Consider the following 19,067-nt stretch of genomic DNA (forward strand, 5'->3'; position numbering starts at 1 on the left):
AGGGGCACAGGGAGGGGCTCTGGATCCTGGGCCCCTGCTTCCCCGTGCTGTGTCATCTCAGGGCCTCCAAAGCTCACCCAGAAGCCCCCTTTCCTGGGCCCTGTCCCAGAGACCCCTGGGAGTCCCCCTGACCTGTAAGCGTCCACAGGTCCAGGGTCCCTGGGAGCCTCTAGTTGGGGCCAGAAGGGCACATGAGGGAGGGGTGCATGCCTGCTGAACCCGCCCGGCAGCTTTGCAGAGCCGGAGAGAGCAGGACGTTTGTCATCTGTGGGGACAGTCAGGATGGTTTAAGGTGAAATTTAAGCCCATTAGAGCCTGGCTAATGACATCAGCAGCAACGGTGAAAATGAAGATGGCGGGTGTGTGAGCGCCACCGGTTGTGGGGCTGGCGCCGCCTCCGTGCTCGGGCCGGGCCCCCTCTCCGCAGCCCCCGGCGGCCCCCGCCCCACTGGCAGGCCCTACCCCTGCCCCCCGGCCACGTGGGCCGGCCCCCAGGGTCAGCATGTGGCTGGGGCCTTGGCCGGGGCGTGAGAAAAGATCCGGCCAGAGCGTGGAGGCAGCAGCTTCTTAATCTCCCTCCTTTGATAACTTCCGTCTTTTTTGTGCACACGCGAGAATCCAGCCCCGCCGCCGGCATCTCTTCCCCAGGCTGAGCCGTCTCCCTGCAGCTAATGCCTGACAGCTCTGTTTATGTCTCCCCATAATTCTCCAGCTTTATGGGGTTTTTTTCGGGGCCATTAAGCTCCCAGCCACAAGCTCCTTCCCCTGCCCCCGCCTGCCTTTGTCCTTGAGGCCTGGCAGCCCCACCGCCCTTTGGGAGAAGGGCTGTCCTCCCCCGGCAGGTGGACGAGGACCTCGGCCGAGCCCTTGCTCTGGACGCCGCCTCCCCCCCCCCCCCCCGACTCCAGGTCCCTTGTCCTCTCGGCACAGGTCTCGTCCCGCCTGTCCCCAGGGAGACGGGACCCTCCAGGGTCCTGGAGTGCCTGGCAAAGCCCGCCCTCTCTTGGCCCCAGCCTTTGGCTTCTCTTCCCCCGTGAACTTTGCTCCTCCCACAGGCTCGGCCGTTCCTGAGAACAAAGCCCGCCCCCCTCCCCGACCTCCCTCTGCTCCAGACCCCCAGATCCAGCACATGCATGGCACCGAGGCCCCCCGCACCGCTCCACAGACCTTGTCCTCTGCCCCAGTCTCCCCACGGCGTGTCTCTGAGGAGGACCCCAAGTCCTCAGGGCCCCCCCTCCCCTTCCTCACAACCACAGCCCAGATCTAGCCTCGCGTCACCTCCACGCTGGGTTTCCTGCTCCCGGCCTCTGTCCCATGTGGCCTCTCGCAAGCTCGGCTCAGGGTGCTCCCTTGCTGTAGAGCCTTCAATGGCTCCCCATTACCTTCCCCTACCTGAGTCCCCATCCTCAGCGTGCTGCTCAGAACTCTGCAGCCCCCGCGTCTTGGGGAGAGCCGGCTCCCGATGCCCTGCCCTCTTCCGCTGAGATCAGACCTCAGGTGTCCCCAGCAGGGGCTGCCCTGACACCAGGCCTGCTCACGCCTCCCGGGGCGCCCGTCCCCACCTCTGCAGCTCAGACACAAGGCAGAATGACTTCCTCAGCGGGAAGCAGCCCTTCCCTTGACTCTGGGTGCCACGGTCCCCTCCCATGGCTCCTACAGCTCGTGGAGTCCCCGGTTGCCCCAGCCTGGACCCCTGGCTTCCTGGGTGCCCGGGGCAGAGAGGTGCCCCTTGGAGTCCGTTTCCCCACCACAGCATGGGGCAGTGTCCCCCTGGGGCCCACACTAGGCCAGAGTCACCGCACAGAGGCCAACCTGGGATGTTGGAAGGCAGAGCCTCCCCCGAATCCCCTTTCCTTCTGGGCACACGGCCCTCCGGGGGTGAGGCGGTGGAAGGAGTGACTACTGCTCCCATACCCCCCCATGCCCTGCTCCTCCGGGAAGACCCGCGCCGCCCCAGGCCGTCATTTCTTCTCGGCCCTTTAATTTCCGCTTTTCCCTCCCGCGGAGCTGCTTCACGTGCGGGTGGCCGAGACTGCGCCCCGGCACTGTCACCAGCCTCTGGGTGCCAGGTGGCCTGGGCCCCGGCCCTCCCCCACGGTGGGTGCTAGGGGATGCACGGGCCTTCCCTTCGTCCGGAGCGGGGGGAGGGGACCACGGGGCGAGGGTGCCAGCGCTGCACCCTGTCCGCCTCTTCATAGGCGCTCGGCTCAGTTTCAGTCGATTCCGACCTCGTCCACCGCCTCCCAGGGTGTCTGGCCACAGCTCGGCAGGCCCCCCTGCCCGGGCCCGCCCACCTCCCACCCAGACCTCCTGCCCTTGGCAGGTTCCACGGCCCCGCGGGCAGCCCCTGGCCTGAGCCTCCGCGTGACCCGGGCAGGGGGCGTCCTATCCCGCCCCTGCCTGAAACAGCCCTGGAGCACCGCGCGGGGTGCCGGCCAGGCCGTCCTACGCCCCGTTTCCAGCAACCCTATCGTTAAGAGCAGCAGAAGCTTTGAAATCTGAGGGACCCAGCGCAAAATGAAAATGGGGAGCCCTGCTCAAAAGGCCTTCATCTCCAGATGGCAACAGAGCAGCACGAGACCAAGCACGGGACATTCTGAGTGCAGACCCCACCTGGCCGCAAGGCCGCGGGCCCACAAAGCCGGCGCAGCCCAGAGGAGGTCAGCGGGCCGGCCACCATACCCCGCAGCAAGCGGCAGGAAGATGAGGGTCTGATCCGCCGGTCACACCCGTAACGACAGTTCCTCACGACTGAGCACCTGCTTTGTGCTAAGAGCTCTGTACATATTAAGTCCAAAAACCATCACGGACTCTACAGCTTATGCAGGGTTGGGGGGGAGTTCAGAGGCAATGTGATTTGCCCAGGGTCCCTTGCTGGAGACAGGATGAGCCCAGACTCCAGGGCCAGGGCGGGGGTCGGGGCTCCTGACTGAACCACACGCCGCTGAAACACCGAGACCCCTGATGTCGGCTCTGAATGGAGCCTTGAGAACCCGCCTTAAACTCTCCCCACAGAGATGCAGAAACTAAGGCTCAGAGAGTGCGTCCGACTCCCGCAAGATCACACAACACAGCAGAACCCCAGATCCCAGCCCTCAGCAGCCCTATTTCCAAAGACCCAGGCAAACACTCACGATCCGGTGCAGGGCAGGAGGCAAAAGCGAGTGGAAACACACAGAGATGCCCACATCAGCATCTTCTCATCAGAGGGCCAGGCAGTGACTTCTCTTCTCTACACTCTTGGTTATTTTTTGTATTTTCTCCAGTGAGCTGAGATTTTTAAAAAGACCAACAGCTCGGAGTTTTTGGAATGAATGAGGAAGGGGGTTTGTGGAACCGAGCCCTGGTTAAAAGAGTTGCCATAGATACGGAGCAGGGTTTACACGCTTCCCGGGACCCAGAGCTTTGGGTCCTGCCTGGCTCTCTGGGGAAGTCCCAAGTGCTCAGGATGCCGTGGGCCCCGGGAGGGCTTCCGGGCGCTGCAGTCTTCGTGTCCCCCTGGCTGGTCAGGAGGCAGGTCTGCTGTTCACTGGCAGTGCTGTCTTCCTGCTGGACCGCCCCTCCGGCCCTCGCTGGCCCCCACCTCCCTCTGTCCCCCCACATCCCCGAGGCCCCCCTGGAACTCACACCACCCCACCCTCTCCTGCTCACAGCCCAGGGGATCCCCACCGCCGCAATATCCACAAGACCAGGCTCCCCTCCTGCCCCGAAGCTGGCCCCTGCTACCCTTTCTGGCCTCATCGCCCGGGGCTGGACAGTGCCAGACGCCTCCACAGACCCTGCCTAGAGCACCTCCTCTCTACCTGCCCCCCCGTCCGGAGCAGGGGCCGCTCCCAGTTCCCTGCCGCGCGGTGGCTGCAGGGCGGGGATCAGGACCACATCACTCTGGGTCACCCCCACTGACCCCACCGGGCCTGGCACAGTACCCAGGGAATCCACCTGGGCCCCCTCTGCCCCTCGGAGGTGGATGCTGGGCCTCGGGCAGACAGCTCCGAGCCTCCTCCTGCCCCGAGAGCCCCCTGGGTCTCCGGCCTGAGAAGAGCTGACAGCTCCTTAATAAAAGCTGCCACAGACGCGCCTGAGTGACATCGCACCCGGCTGGCCGAGAGGCGGCCCACATCAAAGCCCCATTTTTCTTCTTCCTGTGAGGCACTGAAACAATTTACATAAAGAGCCCTACATGTGTCTTGCAACAAAGATGCATTTCTTCTCGTGACTGGCCACGGCCCCCGGCCCACCCGGCTTCCCCAGATGCCCCCACTGGTGCCTGGCCCGCTTCCGCAAGAGCAGGGGTCTCAGGGACCACCCTGTAGCTCGGTCACCCAGACACAGGGCTGGGGGAGGCCAGCCGGAGGAACAACCAAGCCACGCCTATTAAAATAAAAACTAAAAACAACCAACCCTGAAGGGCTCGGGGGTGGGGCCGTGCCTGGGCCCAGAGGCCTGAGGATCTCAGCGGAGCCTTGCTCTGGCCTCAGACTTCAGGACAGGGGCATGCGCACCCTGGACCCACCGAGCAAGTCTACCAGCGCTGCAGACCGGGCCTGGGAGCCAGGCCTCCCCGCCCGGGCCCAGCATGCGGCCCCCGCTGCGGTGCCCCCAGCCTCGAGAGCCGGGGTGGCTCCAGGTGAGGTTCCCAAAGAGTCCTGTCTTCCAACAGCCGAGGCCTAAACCCTGTACTCCTGGCTTCGATTTGGGCAAAGAATCACCCTCCCTTGGCCCCTCTATTAAGAAATGACACCCCGAGAGGTGACCCTGTGAGCCATGATCCCCGACTTTCGTCCCGAGCGCCCAGGGTTGGGGAGCAGAGTGGGGCTCGGCCGAGCACAGTTGCCCCGGGAAACCCTGTGCCGACCCCCTGGCGGGCCTCGGTCTCCCCGAGTGTCAGACGGGCTCAGGAGTGCTCCCCACACGTGTGCCGGGCACCGGTGAGCTCTAGCGTTAAGATACCCGACCTTCCCTGCCTGCGCGTGAGCACGTGCTGTCACCGTTTGGGGCTGAACATGCAGCCCCACGTCTCGGTCTTGCTTTACGGGATTTTGAAGGCACTGATTCCGTGTGACCTTCACCTTCCAAGTCCCAAGGGAGATAAGACTGCGCTAGGGACATTTCTGGATTCCGAGGGCCTGACCCCCAGCCCTGGCCAGGGTCACACCCTTGGTCTCCCCTCCCCCCCAAGTCCGGGGGGGCCTTCTTAAACACCATGAGACCACGGCAATCCCACCTCGAGACACACAGCCAATGAGAGTGCCACACACTGGCACCAGACCCTGTGCTCCTGAACATTCCTGGCAGGCTTAGTCGTAGAAGCCTCCAGCTGTAAACGGACGGGATGTTCTCAGAGGTGGCGCGGATGGACATTACGATGGAAATACCCGCGCCGGCTGCACGCGGCCTGGGCAAGTCAGAGAGCTGGACCCGAGAGACCACACGGATGAAGTTCACAAGTTGACGCTTGGATCCTGGGCAGGCCAGGCCTGGGGGGACACGGGGACATGGGGCTGGTGATGCCTTCTCCTGATCTGAGTGCTGGTCAGACACGAGTGTGTCCAGTTTGCGGCGATTCATTGGCTGTTCACTCAGGATTCATGCCCTTCTCTGCGTGGGATCGATAAACAGCTAAACAGTAAAGCCATCGAGACTTCAGCCTTCTCTACTCAAGGCCTCCTGAGGCTCCTCACTTTGCTCGGAATGAAGGATGGGAACCACCTCAGCCCGTTGGGTCAAGGTCAGCCCATCTCCAGATACTCCCTTTTCTCCTCGGTCAATAGTAGCGTGCACTTCCCCCCCCAAGGAGGAAGGATGGCTCCCTCCTTGGTCAACGGAATTTGAGTGAAAGTGACGTGTTGCTTTCAGAAGCTCCGCGAGCCCAGGTGCCTCTGTCTCCCCCCACCCCCACACCCCGGGATGTGCAGCCCTCAGAAGGCTGCTTCTGTCAGCCTGGGTCCTTGAGTGACTGCAGTGAGCAGTCCCTCCGCTGTCCAGTCACAACACACAGCACCAGGGAGGGATAAACCCTGTTTTAAGGGGCTGATCTTTGCGGGATGCTTGTTATGCAGCAACCCTGTCCGTCCTGACTTGTACACCAGGCTTCCAAGGCTCTCTGTGTCCTGGTCCTTGACAAGCTCTCTGGCTCTGCGAAACAGAAACACTCTGGCCCTGAGCCCCATGGGATCTCTGCCCCAGGCATGCTGGGATCTCAGCTGTTCAGACACAGCTAGTTCCTTCCTGTCCTGGGCCTTTGTGCCTCCATCCATCTCCCAGGAGGACTGCCACCTGCTGCCTAGGCAGTTGGTGGAGCTGGCCGCTCCCTCTTCTGGACCACGCAGCCCAGCCCGTACCACCCTCGCCTGCTCCTCTGAGGCCCCATGAGGGCAGGCATGCAGTCAGGCAACCGTCTCTCCTACAGGACCAGCAGGCGGTAAAGGCACACAGGCTTGGCCTCCAGCTGCTTCGGTGGGACTTCAAAGGTGGCCCCTGCACTTGATCACAAAGCTAAGGGCAGCCCAGGAGGCTGTGGACACCCTGGCCAAGCTCTAGGACCCTCCCAGACCTGCAGAGCTCAGAACACAGCTTGTCTTAAACCCACCCTCCCTCCTCTGGTGTCTAAGGGCTGCCACGCCACCCTGAGGGCCCCTTAGTGGCTGGGGAAAATTGGGGTGCAAGGAAGGATCTGGGGGCACTCAGGGGGAGGCGGCGCCACCAATTAGCCTATTTTAGATGATATTGGTTGGAGTCTCAGGGAAAGAATATCTCTTCCAGAAAGGCCTCCGTTTAAGGCCATGTGGGAAATGATCTCAACTCAGCACAGCCTCAGATTCCCAGCTACAAGTTCCCAGCAGTGGCCGGGGACCCTCCCGGAGCAGCAGGGTTTCAGGGTGGCCAATCACTGAGGCCCCCAGAGGGGCCTCGGCTGAGTCCCCAGTCGTGGTGACAGGAGGGCCAAAGGTGGGGTGGTATGGGCAGGACTCTGGGTGCATCAAGATGCAAACTGGCTGCCTAAGCACAGGCCCCATGGACCCCGTGTCCAGGGGGCTCTTGGTTCCCCCGAGTCGTCCCACCTGCGCCCCCCAAGTTCCCCACCCAGAGCAGGGGTCAGTGGGAGCAAAAGTGATGGCAGTGGCCACAGCAGGGGGGCCTCTGAGCACCACACAGGAGAACTCGGAAGTTCCGAGAGGGTAGGCGACTTGCTCAAGGCCACACAGGGAAGCGAGTGCTGGGGGCCCCCTCACTGCCACGCGGTAGACCTCCCCCTTAGTTCAGACTGAGTCCCTGAGCTCGGCCTGCACTGCTCTCCAGTTTCAATTCCCATCCCTCTCCCCCCCTGTACGTTCTCCAGCCACACTGGCCCCTCGGACGTGCCGGGCCCTCACCTCTGGGCCTTTGCACACACCATTCCCTCTGCCTGGGTCACCAGTTCCCGGTCCCCACAGCTCTCACCGCCCTCTGCAATCACCTCCTTCATGTACTTGTTGACTCCCTTCCGTCTGTCTGCCCCATGGACGGTGAGCTGTAAGCACAGGGTCCTGTCTGTCATGCTGAATGGCCAGGCTGCGGCTGCTTCCGGGTTCCAGGCCGTCCTCACAGCCGCAGGCCGCTAGCCGTGGACGGCACTCCCTCCCCTCACTCTGCATCTGCTGGCCCTCCTCCAGAGCCCACTCCCTCACTCCCAGCCCTGCCCCCTGCTCGGACCCCTCCTGGTCCACCTCTCCAGGCTGGCATTCAGGGGTGACCCCCGCCCACCTTCCCAGCTCCCAGACCTCGCGCCCAGCAACACTAAACCACAGGGTGCTACCTGTACCTAGCAGCTCCCTCGTGCCGCCCCTTGCACATACTGGGCGCGATCATCTTAGGGCACGCCTCCCCCTAGTTCGCCTCGCAGACGTTCAGGGTCACCTCCTCTCGGCTCTTGTGTGACGTCCCAACAGTCGTCTGTCCTGGTTTCCCTCCCTGCCCCCGCCCCCACTGCCCACCGTGCCATGGGTCTGCCTCCCAGGGTGCCCCAGTGCCCAGCACATAGTTGGTGCTCAGAGAAAGCGAGCGATGTGGCTGCTGAATGGATGGACCAGGGCCGTGTGATTCCAGAGGCCGAAGCTGTAGGCTGAACACGAGCCTCTAGGAGACCAGCAGGGGCTCTGCCACCCATCCCCAGGGCACCAGGACGACAGCAGCCGCTTTCACCTGTTCGCTGTGCGCCAGGAGTTCACACATGGATCACCTCTTCCAGCCCCAAGACAACCTTTCAGAGTACAGATGAGACTCTGAGCCCAGAGAGGACAAGGAACTAGCCCAGTGTCACACAGCCAGGAAGCAGAGGAGCTGGGACTTGAACCCAGGTCTGTTTGACTCCCAAACACACGCCCTTTAGCCGAGAGGAGCTGTGGTCCCCAGAGCACGCAGTTCCAGGAGGCTCTGGGGGGCTGCAGTGAGGGGGCCGTCTGCCAGGCGTCCCTCCCAAACTCCCCCATCGCCACCCATCTAGAGCCTGGCCTTGTTGCCAGACTGCTCCTTCCTGAGTTCATCCCCAAATCCTCTGGCTGGGAGGTGGCGGCCCTCCCGGGAGCATTTCCCAGCCTGGCTTGGGTGGCCCAGGCCATGCAGGGTGGGCCCAGTGGGCTGCACCACCATGGACAGCTGAGGAGACCCAGGCTCGGCCAGGTTGGGGGATGCCCCAAGGCCCCAGCTGGGTCCCAGCTCTACTCTGAGAAGTTGCATGGCTGCTGGGTGAGGGCTGGGGGCCCATGTTGTTGTGGGACTCTGGGAGTGGGCCCTGAGCTCAGGGGCCACTCTCCAAAGCAGGGGAACCTGGGGCCAGGGCACCAACTGAGCTGCCATCAGCACCAGCATCCAGGAGCTCCTGGAAGGCAAAGGGACACGGGACTGAGTCAAACTTTTGGGTGACAGTCTGTGTGACTCTGGCCCAGACGCCAAGCCCCCCCTGGGTCGCTGGGCTCTCCCTGTCCCCCTTTCCACCATCATAGTGCTGAACACACACCCACACGTCCTGGGCACTTGTCTGTCTCTCCCAAGTCTCTAGCAGCCCTGGGGGTCCAGAACCCTGAGTGGGCCCCCAGCCCTGTCCACACAGGGCTCTGACCAGGAGGGGACCCTCAGCGGATATCCGATAGGCGAGCAAACAGATCCTATGCTTTACTGTCCTTCCATAACGTCCCACGGCCCACCTCCTCCAGGAAGGACACCCTGAACACCCTGCTCCCTCCACTCTGGTCACTGGGCACCCTTAGTAATTAAGCAGAGATCTCACCCCAAGACTCAGTTTAACCCCAGATCCAAATCACAGCATCCCTGAGGGCTCCAGCCAACTTCCACTCACTCACCTTCGGGGACGGAGGGCTCACTTCCCACAGCACCTACTGGGTGCGAGCCTCCGTGCTGGGCGCTGCGTGCAGGAGCAGGACAGTCCCAGCCTCCAGCCCCCAAAGAAGGGCTGGCCGTTCTACATCAGCCAGGCCCCCTCCAGGGAGCTCAGCTCTTGGCAAACTCCCCCCGGATACACGGGGAGATGGGGAGCTGTCCCCAACTCGCTCAGCAATAACAGCAGGTCACTGGGGATGCAGAAGAAGAGGACGCCACGTTTGTTTTTAAAAAACGTATGACCATGCCCGGTTCCGGAGCAACTGGACCCAAGATGTGGCCAGGTCGTTGGTGGGTGGTGGGATCCCAGGGGGGGCTCATCTTCCTGGGGCCGCTGTCTATTTGCTGAATTTCCCACAATGAACGTGTATTATTCGTCACAAGGGGGGCAAGTCTGCCAATCGACGCCTTTGCTAGGCTGAGCCCTGGTCTGTGTCCTCGTTTGTGTCCTGCTTGCCGGGCAGCGGAGAGCGAGTGATACGACTCCTCGTGGGTGGGCCCTGTGACCCCACCGCTTCTCCAGACCCCCACCCGGGCCCTCGCTGGCCCCAGGAGCAGAGGCCTCTCACCCTGCCCATGCTGCTCCCTGTGGGGTCTGTACTGGTCTGGCCCCCACTGTGATGGCAAAGTCGCCAGGGCAGGGACCACGGGTGCAGCGTGGGGCTGGGCATACAGCAAGTGCATAATAATAGCTCGCAGAGAGCGGCTGCCTCCCCTGCCTCCTACCTGTGCAGGTGCTCTCCCCTCTCCAGGCCAAGGGGGGCTGATACCAGTGCTTATAGGTGTTTACTATCCCGCAGCCCAGGGTCCCGAAACACTGCAACCAGAGACAACATCTGTGGTGCTTCTGCAAACTCAAATCCAACTTTGCTCCTCCCCAGTTTAAAACCTTCCACGGCCCCCTCAGTGTCCCGAAATCACCGCCCTCCCCCCCAGGCTTCGTATCCAAGGTCTTGTACCTTCTGACTCCTGTTCCCTCCTGCAGGTCCCCTCCCTGACCAAAACAGATCAGCCTACAGCCCACCTGCCAACGAGGCTGCCTCACAGCCCTGGGCCTTTGCACACGCCAGTCCCTCTGTCCAGAACAGGCAGACCTGCCCCTATTCATCCTTCAAAACCCTGTGAAGAGGCTCCCTGATCCCTGCCCCTCCCCCAGGCCCGTTACCCGCCCGGCCCCCTCCTGAGTCTGTCTGTACACACATTGATCATTGCACTCAATGCAATTAGGGGTTGACGCGTCTGTCTCCTACCAAACCGGACGCGACAGGGACCGGGCCTTTTGTCTTTGTTTTAAATCCCTAGTGCCCAGATACCGCCTGCAGATAAACAGGCACTCAGGAACGTCTAGCTGACAGGTGGGTGAGTCGGTAAACAACATCTGCACGGCCCTTTACAGTTTCTCAAGCCTTTTCCTGTCCTCTGTCTCACTGGGCTCCTCCACAGGGCAGTGGGGAGCAGAGGCCCCGGACCCCATCCCTGATGACAGGCGCCACCTCCGAAGGGCCTGGGGTCCCTTCCCTCTGCCTGGTCAGGAGCTGAGCTTCGCCGGGAGCCTCTGGCAGGCTCACCAAGAGCGGCTTGGACCCCTTTTCAGCAGGAAGCCGACTGTTTCCCCTGCCAAAAGGGCTCCCTCCCCTCCACTACTGGGGAGAGCCAGGCGGGTGCCCAGGTGGCAGCCTGGCCAGGTAGAGACTCGGCACCGGCCGCCATCCTGCCATCCCGCCCAGAGCCGTGGGATGCAGTGGGCTGGAGCTGCAGCCCACCAGCGAGTCTTGGTAACAGTTGCTATGTAAAACGCTTGGAGGGGGAATTTACTGTCAGCGTTAATAATAGATGAAGGTTTCAGAATTTTTGATGCCTTACGTTCTAAGCCGTTTGATTTATAATGTCTCTGGAAAGGGAGGGAAGAGGGTGCGGGCGAGGGAGGAGGCCCAGAGGCACGAGCTGGGAGCGTATCCCCCGCCACCCTGGCCAGACGGGGAAACCGAGGCCAAGCGGCGGAGCCACATGGCTCCGATGCCAGGACCCCGGGGGCCTGCAGATGCCAGGCTGCCCCATCCTCAGGAGGGGAGACAAGGTCTCGGCCCCTCCCGCCCGCCCTGGGTTGTTTTGATGGATTCCTGCTTCTCCTTTTAGCGCGAGCAGGTGTATCTCAAGTAGGCTCGGGGAGCGGCGCTGATGGCGCCCGTGGGGGGCTGTGCAGGGCTGATTACAGGCTCCACGGAGGCAAATGCAAGTCCCAACTTCCCTTCTGCTGCAAGTGCCACCGCTGTCGAGGCGCGGAAAGTCCTCCGTGGGGAGCAGGCCGTGTGGGCAGGAAGCAGGGCTGCTGGCCGGGCCCCACCACCTCAGCGAGGGGCTGGCGTGGGCGCGGAGGCCAGCAGGAGGGGCCTCCCCTGGGGCCAGGCTGCCCGCACCGAGGCGACTCCCCGCTGAGCTGCTCCTCAGGAGGGGGCCCTCCCCGACCTTCCCACCCGGCCTCCCCCAACCCTCCTCAGCCTCTCCATCCAGGCCAGGAGGCCTTCAGACAGGCCCTTACCTCCCCGGATCCCCAAGACCCCAGTCTTTGGGCCAAAGAAACGGGACCCTGGGCCGGGCACCCCGATATCCAGACCGCAACCCCTCACCTTGACAGCTGTCCCCAAAAGTCACGTCATCTCCCACTTACAAATGGGGGTGTGTCGGGCTCAGGGTCCTCCTGCCTCCCTCCTTGGGCCCTGCACACCCAAGAGCCCTGGCAAGCCCTGCTCCAAGCACATGGGAGAGCCCTGCCCTCCCTGGGCCCCCATCTCCTGCTTCGGGGATCAGGCGAAGCGTACCCAGGCCCCAGGGCCCAGCATTCCACACCAGCCTGGTGTGGACTCACCAGGGCTGCCCCGCCGCCGCCGCCCTCTGGGGCTGCTCGTGAGGGCCCACAAACTCTAAAGGGCTGTGGGCACACTGCTAATGGCGATGACACAATAGTTAGGACCATTCTCACCGGGTGGGCACATCGCCCCCATGAACAGGCAGGAAAACCGTGGCCTTAGGAGGACAGCTCCGACCCCACAGTAGCCGCCCCCGGCCCCCTTCCCACCTGCTTCATTACCGGGTCTTTGTCCGTCTTGATCACCGCCCTGCCCAGAGCACAAGGTAGGTGCTCAATGGGTGTTTGTGGCAGGCTGCGTGGATAAAGGCATGAAGTGGTGAGCCCCCTCTCCGGGTGTGCTCTGAGCCCCTCCCGACCAGCCTGCAGGCAGGCGCGGGTGCTGGGTGTAATCATGGCTCGCCCCCTCCCCCTGCCGCTGTCCACTGCCGGGCTTGGGCATCCCGGAACTCCTATGCCAGGCCCAAGCCGGGCACTTACGGGACCAGGACACACAGACCCACCAGCAGGCCCTTGAATACCCCGAGCCACAGATGGAGGGCTGCTCCCCTGGGGCCTGCAGAGCCCCTGCCGGTACTGCCAGGGCCCTGGGCACTTACATCAAGAAGGAGGACTTTGGGGGTCAGGCCCCCTGCCCACTGGGAGAGAAGTCCTGCCTCGGGGTGGGTTCCTGCAGGAACTGGGAGCGTCACTCATTCACTCAGCCATTCAGTCACCAGATACTCTCCAAGGCCCTCCTCTGAGCCAGGCCCTGTGGAGACATGCTGGAGACATTTGGGAATCCGACCTGGTCCCCGCCTGGGGGGCACCCCAGGAGACACACTAATTATCTACACGAGAGTGTGGGGAGCAGGTCTGCGGGGCGCCGGGTGCCACGGTGGCTCAGTCACACCTGAGGGTGCACGGATCGGAGACAGTGAGGCCAGGTCCAGGCCAGGGGGCTGAGCCAGGGCCGAGGGTCTGGGGGACGTCCCCTCTTCTGGCTCAGAGAAACACCCCTGGCGGGGGGGACCCTGGCTGATGGTGACTGAGAGTGCTGCCTGGGGAGGGGGCTTAAAGGGTCGTGGACCCCCGATGTCTTCAGGATCCTCGTTCCACAGAGGCAGGGGTCCCTCAGGGGGCTGTGTCCAAGCTGTGCGTGGGAAGCACATCGCTCTTGAGGGTCTGAGGATTCCGGTGGAGAGAGACCTCCGGGTGGAGAGCTCTGCCCCAGCGTCCGGCAGCCTCTGCTCTCTGGAGCTTCACCGTCCAGGCCCTGCCACCCTTCAGCCTGGCTGAGCTGGACGGGAGGGCAGTGAGGGTGGCCGGCAGGCCAGGCCTCGGCAAACAGGAAATGCCATCTCACCCTTGAGTCGGCTCCAGTGCCAACTCCCCTCGGCCTCTTGGTCCACTCCAGGCCTGCACCCCTCCTGTCTGCTCTGGCCCGGGACTCCCAGCCTCACCAACCCCACTTCAGGTCTCCGCCTGTGGTGGTCCAAAAGCAAAGCTGCGAGGAGCCGAGAGCCCACTTAACCAGCCACTGAGCGCTCATTCATTCAACAACGTTGTATTTCACACTGTGTGCCAGGCCCCGTGTCTAGGGCTCACCGCCCAGCGCTGGGTGCTGCCAGGCTGTGGAGATACGGTGCATAAACGGGCCGCCAAACCAGGGTGGCAGCACTGTGACAGAAAAGCCCAGGCTGTGTGAGCCCAGAAGTCTCTAACCAGCCCAAAGATCAGGGGAGGCTTCCACGAGGTGGCATCACTTAGACTCATCAGCTGCATGATGTGAGGCGCTGGGGGGTGTGGCTTTGGCTATTTCCTCTCCTGGTCTTTGCCCTCCTCCCTGTCCCACTGCAAAGCTTCTGTTCATCAAGTCTTCCCAGACAGGCAGGCTTTCTCCACTCCAAATGCCCAGCTCTCCAAGTCTCAGTTTTCCTGATCTATAAAATGGGTCCAATGAATCACTCATGTCAACCAAATAAATACTCATCTTCTCCCCACTCTCTGCTGAGAGACCAGCTTCTTGAACCATCTTCCTATCCCAAGCAAGGCCTGTGGGCAGCTCCCAGCCACTGCCCAATACAACCCCAGGACTCTGGGAGCACCAGGAACCAAGCGTTAGCGGATGAGGGCTGCCAAGTCGTCCATCATGCCTTTAATAAGGGAATTTACGGAAGGCCAGCTAATCAGTGATAGCGCACATGATTTCTGTAACTTCGTTAGTGCTGCTAACCTGAGTTATCATGAGAGGCAGGAGTGTGGCTAGGGGTTGGGGGCAGGCCATATGATACTTATGCATAAGACAGGAAAAGATACCCCAGGTGCAAGGCTGTACAACGTGTCCAGTGGAGTGTAGGCTGGACTTCTGCCAGGAACTCTTATGCAGTATACAACCTATACAACTGTACATTTGGGCCCTAGGTTTAGGTGAGTGCCAGCATGGAGGCGTTTCCCCAAACAGGTCTCCCGAGCCTTTCAGACCACTCAAATCAGGTGTGAGAGCTGCCTGAAATCAAATGCAAAGTGTGTGTGTGTGTGCACGTGCGTGCACACACACACGCACAAGCACATTTTTCTAAACAGAGTGCAGAGCTTTTTTCCAATTCCCGTAGGGTGCAGAGTTCCTGCAGTCTAGACCTGGATCTGGCCCCAGGGTCTTAGTAGAGCCTGGGGATGCAAACATTTGACATTGTGTTTCTCAAACACTGGACTTAAGATTCTGAGTATCAACACCACACAGGCTTGAAAAAAGGCAGATTCCTGGGTTGTTTCCCTTGAGATCTGTAGCTTGCGGGTGGCCTGAGCCCAGAAATCCTTGGTGGTACAAACTCTGGGGTTTCGATCAAACTGGCCAAAGCTCCAGAAGCTCTGACTTTATACACAGTTACTACTGGTTTTGCCTAGCATTGTATTTCCTTCTTTTGGTGTTGGTGGGGAACAATGTATGTACCCCAGAGCCCATCCAAACCCCGAAAGCTGCATCTGTGTGTAACGGTGTAACTGGGAGTGCCGTGGGGGCAAGGGCTGTGGAGTTTTGTCACTCCCTCTCCAGGCACAGTGAGTGGGCCACTGGGCCTCCCAGGGCCTCTGGCCCCAAGGTGTGTTGAGCAGCCCTCACCAGCCCATTTCTGTACCATGTGTGCCTCCTAGGCGGGGCCCCCCCACAGCTCCCCATGTTGCCAGAACAGGGGGCCATTCGCCACAGGCACACGCCAAGCCAGGCTCCTCTGGCTTGGCATCCAGGCCAGATGCTCACCCCATGGCCTCGCCTTGGACATAAGCTCTTCTGTGTCTGGGAGTGAAGGGACATCTGTCTCCCTTTCTCCCAAGCCCCAGCGTCCAGCCCTCCGCCTACCAAGGAGGCCTTGGAGGCAGCCAAATGAATGGATTCATTCAACAATATAAACTGAGCACCTACTGTGTGCCAGGCCACGGGCAGGACCCTGCCTGAACGGCAGTCTGGTGTGGGAGAGGGATGCACGATTAAAGGTACAACCACACGGGAGACACGGCCTAAGTGGAGCAGGCACGTGGTCTGTTAGGAAAGCTTCCAGAGGAAGGGTGAGGAACTGGCCAGGATAAGGGACTTGGAGACCAGGAACAGGCAATGCACGTGCAAAGGCCCTGTGGCAGGAAAGGGCCGGTCGGCCCTTGGGGACAGATTGGCGGGGTGGACCACAAAGTGCGCGGACCATCATTAGGAGGCACTGGCCCAGTCTGGCCTCTCGCTGCCAGACCCCGGGGACCAGAAGAAACTACCAGAGACGGAGCCAGGTCGAGGCGGCCTTTGTTCTGGGCGCCATCCACGCGCACTCCCCCCAACCACGCCCCCCGGAGGCCGTCCCGGAAGCCCCGCCCCTTCCAGCCGCACACGCGCGCGCGCCTGGTTAATCCCGGCCGCGCGCGCCAAAGGGGAGACACGCCCCGCCCACTTCCTGTCCGGGATACCCCGCCTCTCCGCAGCGTGTCGGCCAATCGGGCGGCGGCCAGGCGGGGGCGGGGCCCGTGCGAACACAAAAGGCCAGAAACCCGCAGAGTCTCCGGCGCTGTAACCATGACTACCGGCGCCCTCGCGCCGCCCCGGACGCAGCCGGGGACGCGCCCGCGGCCGGGGGTGGGGAGCCAGTGGGGGCCCGTCCGCGGTGCGCTCGGCTTCCTGCCCTCGTCGACTGAGAAATAGGGTCACGTTTTGCCCAGGGCTGAATTCGCTCCTTAATTCAACATTTACTGAGAGCCTACTGTGTCCAGAGGCTAGAGATCCGCCACCGAACAGGTCAGACTCCAAACAAAATCCTGCCCTTGGGTGGCTTATACCGGGAGGCAGGGTGCGGAAGGGACGCAGCCAATGAGCATAAACGTAAGCAAATTACAGGGCGAGGTGACTAAGCGCCGCTTCGGGGAAAACACAGATTGGAGTGAGCAGAATGGGAAATGTCAGGGTCCGCAGCCTTACACGGGGTGATCTGGCGGCCTCCTCAAGAAGTGACACCGAGGGAAGGCCTAAAGGGAGAGGAATCAGCTGTGTGGCATTGGAGCCAGAGGAACAGCCAGTGCGACGGGCCGGGGAGCAAGGAGGTCCCGCGTGTGTAGCTGAGAACACGGAGCAGAGGCGACCAGGCCTGAGCGGTGACAGCACAGGGCCTCGGCAGGTCCCCCTCTTCTTCCTTTCCTGCTGTCCTTTCTCCTTCCTCTTTTCCCAGGCCTTCTCTCCTCCACAACCAGAACTAGACTACTCCCTCAGCTCAGATAGGAAGGACCTGGGTCACTGGTCTGGGCAGCAGACCGGGCTCTGGGGCTGAGGCAGAGCCAGGAGCCGGGCTCTGCCAGCCTTTACTAAGCTGTTCCCTCTGCCTGGCACGCCCTTCCCACCTGTCAATGTGTCAAGTGTCACCTCCTCCCGGAAGCCAGGCTTGGTGAGGCACCACTCCTGGAACTACCCTCCATACAGACGCTATCACGCGGCACTGACCATTACCCTCCTGCAGCTTTCCCTCTGGGGGCATCTGTCCTTCCTCTGCATGGGTGACAGGCAGGGGGCAGCTGCCAAGTGGCAGAAAGGCCAGCGGGAGAGCACTTGTCAATCACAGGGGACGGGGAAGACAGAACCTGAAGTCGATGGCCAGCGGTTAGTGGGCACGCGTGAGCCTACCAACCACTAACCCCCACCCCCGGTGCGGGAGGGTGGGGCACGCGTGAGCCTACCAACCACTAACCCCCACCCCCGGTGCGGGAGGGTGAGTCCTGCCTTAGCCTACACGCACAGGAGCCCCGCAGGGGCCCAGAGCTGGTGACTTAGGAACGAACAGAAGCCGTCCAAACATGGACAGCTAAAATGATGGAGAGACATACCCCGCCCCCAGGCGAGGACAAACCCTCATAAGACGAGGAAAAGGGGGAGCCAGCACCTGCGGCTCTGCACACTGGCCGCCTCCTTAAATGCCCACGCGTTTGGTGTGTCGAGCCTCAGGGTGAGAGTGTCAGCAGGACACTTTGGACAGGTGGCCTTTAGGAAGCAGGGCAGGGCAGCACTTGACAACACGGGTCCTCGGGCCGGCTCTGGCCAGAACATGTCATCTGAGCCTCAGTCTCCTCATGTGCAAACGGGGTTGAGAGTAATACCCATCTTACAGGGCTGCAGCGAAAACTACATTGATGAAGTCAACAAAACCCACGTCCTCTCCTTGGAGCCGCAGCTGGACTGTATCTCCCAGCCTCTCCTGCAACTGGGGACAGTCACATAACTGAGTTCTAGCCAGTGGCATGTGAGGGCAGGTGAGGTGCCCCGCCCAGGCACGGGGACCAAGCCCAGGCCGCAGGGGAAGAAGGCACGGCCACATCACAACGCGGGAGAAGCCACCCATCGGCCAGAAACTCTTGCTGCCCTCGTGTGTGAAGAATGAACTTCTGGAAATGTTAGGGTTTGTCTGTTACTGCAACCAGCCTTACCCTAACGAGCTCAGGGATCCACTTACCCATTTCCTCATTTACCCTTCAATAAATACTCATGAGGGGCTCTGGGCTCTGGGGACGCCCTCGTGGAGCTTAGGTGTCAACAACGCCATCCTCAGTAAGTGCTCAGGGCAGGGGACTGGGGCAGAAAGGCTTCCCTGAGATGGGGTCTCAAAGAGAGGCCAGAGAAGGGGGGGAGACCGCAGGGGTGGAGGTCCTTCGGCCTGAGGGAACACGGTCCACTCCTGGAAACCAGAGGTGGAAAGATGCAGCCGAAGTGGTCTGACTTCATCACCTCCCCGTTCTGAGCCTCCATTTTCTCATCTTTAAAAGGAAGGCAACACTAATAACACTGTCTCTCAGGGCATCTCTGGATCTCAGGGGAGAGAACGCCACTTGCGATGCTCCTGGATGCCCTTTCATCCTGACATCACCCAGAGTGGGAGCAAGGCCTCTGCCGGCCGCCTGTGCGGTGCAGGTGGGGGGACATCAGTTCAGGAGGTGGTGAGCAGGGCTGGTCAGGGGCTCGGGCAGGGCAGGGAGGGCTGGCTGCTGCTCTTCAGGCTCCTGCACGCAGGCTAAACATCAAGGATTGTCTCCAGCCGGGAGAGCTATTAGGCAGCAGCGGAAGTGCTGCTGGCTCTCTGGGGAGGCGGCGGCTCGGGGGGCTGGTGCTGAGCGGGAACTCTCTGCTGACAGGCAGATGCTGGCTGCTATTCAGTCTCCTCTGGACAGGGAACTGGGCAGCGGAGGATCTGGGGGGAGGTCTGGGAGGTCCCTGGGGGCTGATGTGTTGAGCACTTCCCTGATGCCCCATGCCAGCCTGGCTGCTGTCTCCTGAGATAAGGAGCAGGAAAAGACACAGCAGATCTGGGAGGCGTGCTGGGCACCGGGC

General features: G+C 61.7%; 1 protein-coding gene across 5 annotated transcripts in view; it reads right to left on the reverse strand.

Annotated features, from left to right (window-relative positions):
- The window catches only part of RAI1 (retinoic acid induced 1), a 107,332-nt gene that overhangs the window by 33,417 nt on the left and 54,848 nt on the right, over positions 1-19,067 (reverse strand). The window lies entirely within an intron of this gene.

Source organism: Balaenoptera borealis, assembly GCF_965194805.1.
Source record: "Balaenoptera borealis genome assembly, chromosome: 20".
Lineage (NCBI taxonomy): Eukaryota > Metazoa > Chordata > Mammalia > Artiodactyla > Balaenopteridae > Balaenoptera > Balaenoptera borealis.